Source organism: Pinus tabuliformis, chromosome X (assembly GCF_031772625.1).
Source record: "Pinus tabuliformis cultivar Carrire ecotype Pingquan chromosome X, CPIR1, whole genome shotgun sequence".
NCBI classification, from domain to species: domain Eukaryota; kingdom Viridiplantae; phylum Streptophyta; class Pinopsida; order Pinales; family Pinaceae; genus Pinus; species Pinus tabuliformis.
Genome location: NC_142308.1, coordinates 266,119,457 through 266,129,573, shown reverse-complemented (window position 1 = coordinate 266,129,573; position 10,117 = coordinate 266,119,457).

The following is a 10,117-nucleotide window of genomic DNA, read 5'->3' as shown; positions in this document are numbered from 1 at the left end:
CGGTAAGGATATACCTATGTTGTTTGGAAGATGGTGGAGTAATTTCCCCGATGATATCTAATCCCCATTGTTCGAATGGCTGTTCAATGTTGACAGGTTGAATAGGGAAAGCTGTTTTTCGTTGTCTTCCACCAGATGTTTGGCAATTAAGGCATTTTCTTACGTGCTCATGGCAATCTCTAAATAGAGTAGGCCAATAATATCCAGCATGAATAATCTTATGAGCTGTTGTGTCAGCTCCAAAATGTCCCCCAGCTAGTCCATCATGTAGCTCCTGCAAAACCTTTTGGGCTTCAGGTTTCTCAAGACATCTTAACAGGATAGAATCATAATTTTGTTTAAACAATACATCATCAATGAGAGTGAAATTCTTAGCTTTCAACCTAATGGCCCTCTTATTTTTGTAAGATAAATTTAGAGGAGCATAACCGTTCTTCAGATAAAATATCAAATCAGCATATTGGGATTCAGAATCAGTGACACTTATCTGATTGATGGATTTAATCTGATCTTCATCGCTTGATTCATGAATGTTCGATGCTCCTGCCAATATCCTACAAAAACCTTGGCCCCTAACAATCTTTGCTGGCTTTATTTCTAAGTCATACTCTTGAAGCGCTGTAACCCAATTGGCTCTTTTTTTACCCAATTCTTTCTGAATTAATAGTTGTCTTACCGCTGGGAAAGGAACTATAACTTTCGTATGGGTTTTCAAAAGGAAGGGTCTATAATGTTTGACTGCTTTGAACACAGCAAAGGCTTGTTTCTCCACATCCGAATAATTCAATTCGGCACCTTGAAGATTTGAACTGAAAAATGATATGGGTGCTTCTAAGTTGTTATCATTCAGTTGTGTGAGTACTGCGGCATATGAAGTGTTGGATGCAATAGTATATAGTGTAAAATGATTAGAAAAATTTGGAGTATTCAAGGCTGGGGCATTGATTATTGACTGTTTGATAACATCAAAAGCTTGTTTTTCTTCTGATCCCCATTTGAAGACTGAATTCTTCTTGATCATTGTCTGAAGTGGTAATACAATCTGTGAAAAATCTGGAACAAATCGTTTGACAAAATTAATCTGACCCAAAAATGACTGCATTGATTTTTTGTTATGTGGGAAAGGGATTTCAGAAATTTCATTAATCCGATCAGGATCAATATAAATACCATCTTTGGATACTACAAAGCCTAAGAGTTTTCCTTGGTCAAGAGCAAAGAAGGACTTCTTTGGGTTTAGAGAAATACCATATCTTTTGCATCGCTGAAAGATCTGATTTAAGTCGTGCAAATGATTATCTCTCTTCTTAGAATACACAGTAATATCGTCTAGATAGACGACTACTGATCGATTAATTAACCCTCTGAAGGCCATGTCCATAGCTCTCTGAAATGTCGCTCCGGCATTTATAAGACCAAAAGGCATTTTCTGATATGCATAGGTTCCCCATTTTGTTCTGAATGTGGTTTTAAGTTGGTCATCAGGATGAACCAGAACTTGGTTGTATCCTGAGAATCCATCGAGAAAGGACATCAATTCAGAGCCTGCTACTGATTGGAGGATTTGCTCCATAGTAGGCAATGGGAAGTTGTCTTTTAAGCTTGCTTTGTTCAGATTCCTGAAATCAATACAAATTCGAATGTCGCCATTTTTCTTTCTGACTGGCACCATATTAGAAACCCAGTTTGAGTGTCGGACCGGGAAAATAATCTTGGCTTTCAACAGCTTGTTGAGCTCCGACTTTATCTGGTTTTCCAAGTTTGGATGAATTTTTCTTAATTTCTGCTGAATCGGCTTCTGATTGGGAAGCATAGGAATAGTATGCTGAATAATGGATGTGTCATATGTCTTCAGGTCATCATACTTCCAAGCAAAAACTTGTTTGTTCTTCTTTAACAGTTTAATAAATGCTTCCTTTTCTTCCACGGAAAGTCCTAAACCTAAATTGATATTTTGAGGAGCTTGCTCAGTACCTAGATTTATCAATTCAAACCTAAGGGTAGAACTTTGAAGCTTTGCATTAATTACAGGTTTAAACCTGTCTTTGATATCATAAAGGTCTTCGAGCTTTACCACTGGTTTGGGAATCGCATTCTCTTGAGGTATTTCCTTCATTTGGGAGTCATGCTCGTCTTCTTCGATGATTTGATTATCATAGGACTTTTCAGAGGTTAAGAATTGCAAAATATCTTCATCATGGTTGAAAACCCTCCAGTTAGTGATATTATCAGGAATTGAAGGCCTAAAAATCAATTCTACAGAAAATCTATCAAGGCTGTAGTCTTCAGAAGGCAGAAGTTTGGAAGCTACGTTGGCTAGTAGGTCGGCTGCCGAGTTCTGTGACCTAGGAATTGAGGAAATGTTAAATGCTGAAAAATGTGAGGTAAGCTCTTGCACTAGTGATTGATAATGCTTAAGGTGGTTCAAAAGGCAATGAATTGCATTCCTTACTTGCTTCACAATGATCTCGGAATCGCCGAACACTTTAAGATATTGGACTTTAAGGCCGATCGCCTTATATAATCCTTGGACTAAAGCTTCGTATTCGGCAGTATTGTTAGTGCACTCAAATTCCAGTCTACAGGACAGCATTGTCTTTTCTCCCTGCGGACTAACCAAAATACAACCTGCTCCTGAGCCCTCGCTGGACTTAGAGCCATCAAAATATAAAGACCAAAATAAAGGAGTATTAACAGACATATTTACAGCTTTTTTATCAATATTAAAACATCTAGACGTATCTGTTTGCGAAAAATTCTCAATCTGGGATGTACAATGATTAACTGAAAAAGGAGATGGTTGGGCAACAAAGTTGCCGAAAAATGATTCTGACGAATAATTCCCCAAAATGTTGTTGTTGAATGCAACAGGCTGATTTTCTTGTTCGAAGTCAGTTACTGTGTGGGTCATATGTTTCTCACGGTCAATCCTTATCTGATTTGGCTTTCCCTTGTAGGGAAGCCACATATGTGACCAATCTGTAGAAATATACCCGTGCAATTTTTCGGACCAATCTCTGCTCAATATTAAACCATAGAATTCAGGTATGTCGGCAATTAAAATGTCAATTCTTTGTACAACCCTAGGGTCGGCAGACAACCTGATGGTTACAGAATTAATTTCTCCAACAACCTGCACTTTAGTCCTATCCAACTGCACAATATGAGTGGCAGACTTCTGGGGTTCAATATTTAGCTTAGAGCAAACTGAAGCTGGCATTATATTAGATGAAGCCCCTGAATCAATTAAACAGTTGTGCAGGTTTCTATTATAAATCTCATACGTCAGCAGGAAGGGTGGAGTGTGAGAATTTGATTTATCTCCAATCAGAACTGAATCAGTAGCTTCAACCAGACCTGCAGGAGGCTGGCCTTGATCATTGGCAGCTCTTGTACTGGGAAGAGGAGTAGAGGGAACAGCATTCAATTCTTTGAGAAGTAACTTTTGTTGATGTTTTAATTTGCTAAGCTCAAACATAGTTATATTTGCCTTAGTTTTCTTCATGTCATCAACAATGTTATATTCCATTGAATCAAATATCACTAATGTCTTGGATGTTGAAGGAGAATTAGAAGTTGAAGGCTGATTTTGGGGAGCTACTATAGGCGATTTCTTAGGGGGAACTTTTTCTTTTGTTGTAGAAGCACCTGCACTTCTTTTCTTCGACGTTGCCTGAGCAGGTTCGGAAGTACTTTTACTTCTTGTAGTAACCGGAAAGGCTTCTTCTTCATTCTCAATATCAGAGTTTGGGAGTATAAAATCCCACATTCCATGGCATTCAGCTACTTCTTCTTCATCATCGGTTTGTAAAGTTGTTTCCTCTTCCTCTTCTTCTTGGTCTGAGTCTGCATTGGATATAACATTGGGCGGCTTTGATTCAGTTTTCTTGTAAGTTCTAAATGGTCTTTTATTTGAGGTTTCGGCCACCTGCTTCTTGATGTCAACCATTTCGTTAGACAATGTTTTAAGGACCTTTTGTAAACCTTCCATGTCATAGGGGTCCTTTGGGGTTTTCTTCTTGGAATCTTCTTTAAACGAGACTTTTTTAGCTTTTCGGTCTTCTAGAGCAGCTTTCTTCTCAAGAGCATTAATGCGCTTTTCAACAGCAAGTGCTTCTTTCATGTTTTCAGCGAAGGTAGGTTTCCCAGCCCTGTCTACAAAAATAGCTATGTTGGTAGGTAGGGCGGTAATATACCATTCGCTTCGGATTTGTTCACTTGGTTTAGAATCGGTAGGGATTTTATTCAGGAGTTTATTAAACCTGGCATTAAACTCCTTTATTGGTTCCCTGTGTTCTATCCTTAGATTGGAGAGATCGTTTATTAAAGTAGCTAAGGACCTATCATCTCCATACTTGGTAAGAAACTACTCTTGGCATGTGTTCCAACTGGTAATTGAACTAGCAGGTAAGGAAAAATACCAAGATCCTGCTGATCCTTGTAAAGTGTAAGGGAACAGTCTTACTACGACATCTTGCTCTGTCACTCCTTTTAGGTTAACTTCTAACATGAAGTTGTTGATGTGTTCTTCAGCTTGGGTTCCATTATCTGGATTAAATTTAGGCAGCCATTTTTCGGGTGCATCTGGTAGATCGTGTAATGGTCCAGGCATGTTGACAGCACCCGGTCTAGTCCATGGATCTGCCATTATGCTAGCGACAGTGGTTGTCACTACTGTCGGGGTTCCAGATGTTGGGTGAGGTATTGGAGATGAAGAGTGAATAGGTTGGGATATTGAGGGTCCTGTTCCCTGATGAACAACAATTTGTAATGGAGGGGTGGGTGGTTGACTTTGCAGATGAGGAGATGAAATGGAGGATGTGGAAGAAAAATCCCCACTATCAGATCCTTCAGTATTTTTCTTTGGCTTTTTCCTTTTGGGTAAAGGAAACTCAGTAGGTTCAATACCAAGTTTTTCGCTCTGAAGTCTAGTAAGAGGATAAGTGAGGTTGAACTGCGAAGTCGCACTGCTTTCTGATATCTCAGATTTCTGTGGTGAAATCGAGAAGCTCTGAAGTTTATGGATTAGAGACTGAACTTCAGGAGATTCAAGACTTAGTTGTTCTGGGATATGATGGGATTGAGCAGTGGTGGTAGATTCCTCTTCTTCTTGGTTATGGGCTGGCGAACCAGCATGTAATTGAGAAGAATGAGGAGATTTGGAGGGAGAATTACTCTTAGAATGACTTGCCGATTTGGGTCGGCTTGCCATTCACAGTTAGCCCTCCTTCTAGCGCCAATTTTGTTGAGGCCTCAAAAATCGCTGCCACAACAAAGGGGAAACCACCCGGTCCGGATCTTAGTGCAACTCCTTTTCCGTTTGGAATAGTGGTTCCGACTGGGGATAATGGGACCAGTTTCCCAAGAACTATAAGTGAATGGGATGGATGAATGACTTATGACATAAGATGGTAATAAGCGGACAGCTAAACTACAAACAAAATGTAATAACTATAATTGGATCCCGGGACTTATCACTTGGCAAAGCGTAGCGTTTGATGGTCTGTGCTTTAAGGCAGGCATATAGATGACTCTAACACTTTAAGCATAGGCGTTTAAACCATTTAAACATTGCTCTGCATAATTAGTTATGCAGAGCGATTAGAGCGAATTACTACACTTAATCATTCATATCATTGATACATACATGAGTGAAAGAGATAACAAATCACCAAAACATTCAATAGTGAAACGAAATGAAGATTCGCTGTTATATCGCGTAAATGCATTCAACAATAGCAAAGATAATAATACAGTAATTCATATAATAAGAAAGAACACAGATACAGATAATAGTACCATGTAAGCTGATCGATCAATCCAGTATATTAATCACTATGTCGCAGTCCTTCCTTCAAATCGGAAAGCATTCCAAACAACAGACAGTCGTGCGCAGTTGTATAAAACAGCCTTCTAATCAAAATTAAGAACCGTTGGTCGAGTTTCACAAAAAGAATATAGACTGAAGCACAATAGTGCAAACTTCAGCCTTTAAGTCTTATTACAAAATTTTACGACCCTTTCCAAAACAATGAAAGGGTCTATAAATACTATACTAATCTAAATATCTAAACAACTGAAAAGCTATTAAATTGGCATCAATAAATGTTTGTTCCATCTTTCTTGGCAATCTGGCAGTTGGCGGCAATGCTTCATTCGGTGGGTTCTTTGCCTTTACTCCTTAGCTGACATATCGCCAGCATTGGCTCTACTTCTGGGGGAGTGTTGAGACGCGAAGTTAGCTGGGCATCATATGTAGCATCTTGAATGTGGGGGATCAGGCATCCGAGGGCATCTGTTAAACACTTGAGAGCAGAACTTTGAGTATGTGGCTTGACTAGAAAGAGCCAATATGCATCAGAGGTTAAAGTATTTACTCCGGTAATTAACTTCCTCTGTTCCTCCAAGTCATGGTAATTTGTTTGTTCAAGCATATCTGCTGTTGTTATGCTTCCAGGTGTGCACTTGGAAATCATGTTAGCCAAATAAAGTGTATCATTGACTAGGTCGGTCATATTGCTGGCAATTATTTTACACCTGGAAGCCGCCCTTTCTGCTTTCATTACCTGAGTGTTCCATTCCATGAAGAGGATGTCTTTGTACACTTCATGGATTCGGGACAAATTCGCCGCTTTCCCTTCGTCAGTGTCTTGCCACTCAATATAATCGGATATGGCTTCTTCGGCCTGATCTAGCTCATTCCTGGCCTTCTCTATTTGCTCACACACTGTTGTAGATATTTCGCATAATTGCTCAGCCTTAGCAAGTTTTTGACATAAAAGTCTGATCTGAGATAGTAATGCGCCATTTATTTGAGTTGCCTCTGCTCTGAAGACTTTCACATTCTGTGTGCTCTTGATACCTTCGAGCTGTGTTGATGGTTGAGCTATTCGCTCATCTTTCGATTTCATCATCAGCTCATTTGATGCTTTCAACTGTGACAATGCCTCCGACAATTCTTTTGCCTTCTGAGTTTCACTTTGGTCTATCCTTTGTCTTTCAATTTGCAGTTGCTGGGTTAACAAATTGTTTTCCTACTGTTGAGCCAACAACTGCTCTTCCACCTGTGCTGCTTTGTTTTTCGCTTCAATTACCTCTGCCTGTAATGCATATATTTCATGGTCCTTAGTCTTCAACAGAAGACTCACCTCTGATGCTTTGTCGATAGTTGCTACGGAATACGCTCCCGCGAATTGAGACAGCTTTGTTAGATCATCGGAGGGATCCAAATCCTCCTTCCAGACCATATTGCCCGTGACTATTTGCTCAGGCAAGATAGAAGGTTGATCAAGCCTTCGTCTTTTCTTAGAGCGCTTAATAACGGCTCTATGCTTTGGGCTGTAGAAAATATCCAGGGGAGGAATTTCTTCCACCTGGAGAACAATTTGATCGGAAGGGTCCTTATTGATTACCTCGACATCCTGTGAAACGGGTGGGCCGCTGGTTCCTCCTAAAACCTGAGAAGAAGTGGTATCGGGCGCATCGCTTGTTTTAGAGGAGCCTTTGTCTTTGGAGCCTTCCTTACCACTGATAATGGAATCGAATTGGTTCCATTGTTTAATCAATTCATGATCGATGGAGGTTTGCTTATGTTGCTCTGTATGGGCTTTGCTCCGTTCTTTTTCTTGTTCTAACTTCTGCTGTTCTTCAAGTGCTTTTCGTTGTTGCTCCTCTTGCGTTTTCCGCTGCTGCTCCTCCAATTCTTTTTCCTGCCTATCTGCCAGTTCTTTCTTTAGTTTCTCTTCTTCCTTCTTCTTCCTCTGCTCTTCTTCCTTCTTTGCCTTTTGCTGCCTTTCTATCTGCTCCTTTCTCTGCTTCTCAGCCTGCAGCTTCTTCTGCCTTTCCTCCTGTTGTTTATCCTGTTCTTTAGTTGTAACCGGAGGTGAATGTATCTGTTGCCAACCAGGCTCGCTTGAGGATGACGCTGGGGTTGTGGATAATAACTCTAGGGGCAGAGTTTGCAACCTTTGTTCCCTAAGTTTATTAAACTCAGTCAACGCCTCATCATTGTATTTCATTATTGCAAGCTGTTTGGCTTGGCTTATTGTCTCGGTACCTACGAACAGGTCATCAAACAGATCCTCTTGATGATCAACTTTCGTCAATTTTGCTTGTTCTAGGGCAGTGTAGGCAGTTTGCTTTGGATCATAGAGTCTGCTTGGGAGAGTGGCCAAGGATAAAGCTTGGATTTTTGTTGCTTCTTTTTCTACGTGCTTGTAATTAAGCAGAGTAAAAACCCCAATTCTTAAAGGAAAAGAGGGCCAACCTTTCTTCTTCTCTTCTTTGAGAGTTTGTGTGACACTCTCGGCCATAATCTGGTAACAGATTTCCCGGGCTAACAGCTTGTCTGGGATATATAAAGGGAGGACTTGCGGCCTAGCCTTACTCCCAAAAACTCTGATATAGGTGAAATACTCCTCCCCGAACCAACTTGCTACGGCTGGTAAGTCGAAAGAAGCTTCATAGGAAATTCTGGAAATGGGTCTGTCATAAATAGAATAGTAAATGGGCACCATGAAACCATTACAAATTTGGTACAAATGGTCCTTGTAAGAGGACTTCCACAATTTCTGATGGTATAGATGAATGGGTGTTGGATCTTGGGTGGTCCATCTCCAACCGAGGACAGGAAACTCAGAATTAAGACACAGAGTATCCATAATGTAAGCAGAATAATAAAATGGCGGGATTTTCCTTTCGGTGACTATAGTTTTGTTTCTGAATTCACGAACAGCTACGACCAACTTATTAGAAAGAATAGTGGCCCAATCCATGATTATAGCATTGATAGCCGCTTCCATTAAGGGAACCATGTCAATATTGATATTAACAGAGTCATGTAATCCCCACAATCTACACATCATAATCCCCGCATAGCAATAGGGAGAAGCCAAAGAAACGTTGGAGTACTTACCCGAACTTTCATGCTTGTGCTTGGCTGGGTTCTGCCTCCAATCTCAGAGGGGTTCGGATGGTGATTCATTTTCTTTTGCGAATTTCTCCACGAAGGTTCTGTTGTAGACTAGCTCCGGTTCAGGCAGATGATACATTCGCCTCAGGTCATCAGGCTTGAATGACCCGAAAATCCTTCCGTCCCTTGTATGGAAAGTTCTATCAGTGATGGGGATTTCTTCAATTGCCCAGCGCACCACATCTGTGTAAGGGAGAACCTGCTCTCTGGCCGCTATTCTGTGTAAAAAGGAGTCGGCCAAGTCTTTGAGCGTTGCATCAGATTTCCTTAGTACATCAACACTAGCTGTTCTCACTGTCACTTTTGGTTGCTTGGCCTCCAACAGATTATATGTGCCCTGCCATGTGGTCCTAGCAAGACCAGCGCACGTAGTGTCCGAGATTAAGCCTTTCTTCGAAATTGAAGCAGCTTGACCTGCAACAGGTGTTGTAGTAGAACCAGAACTCCTCTTATTTTTCTTCCCCATCATGTTCAGGCTTTTCTCAACAAACGAACTCTACACAAGCGCAAGAGAAATCGTAACACGAGAAATAATGAAGACAAAGCATAATGGGAAAGATATATATCACTTGAAGCGTGGCGCTATTAATTTTCAAAAAATGGCTGCGGATCCAATCACTGGTAAGAGATCGCATATGCATTAATGGTGATTTTAAGGCCTGCTACCCATTAAATGACCTTTACGCTGTTATTCAGTTGAATGACCTCCCAACGCGTGCAACAGATATGATATGCCTTAGACGCAAGTATTCGTTAATCGAAGGGGCAAAGTTATTAAATACGCATGCATTATCTTATCCCTGCATTTAACGGCATTTTGAAAACTACGCTTTAACGACCGGATTTAAATATAACTTTAAAGCTCAAAGCAATCACTTTTTGAGAATGCAGATTACCGATCAACAATATCGCATCGCATCGGGGAAAGACCTGAGCGCCTTGCGAGAGTGCATGGGATACCGCCGACGGCCGATAGCGATATCACATCGGGTCGGGGTTTAAAACTTAAAGCGTTTTCTCATAAGAGGTAGTGCCGATAGCCGATCGCCGATATAGCATCGCATCGGGTTATAAGATATGTGCTCTTTTTTGTGTATGCATTGAATACCGCCGATCGCCGATAGCGATATCGCATCGGCAAGGACC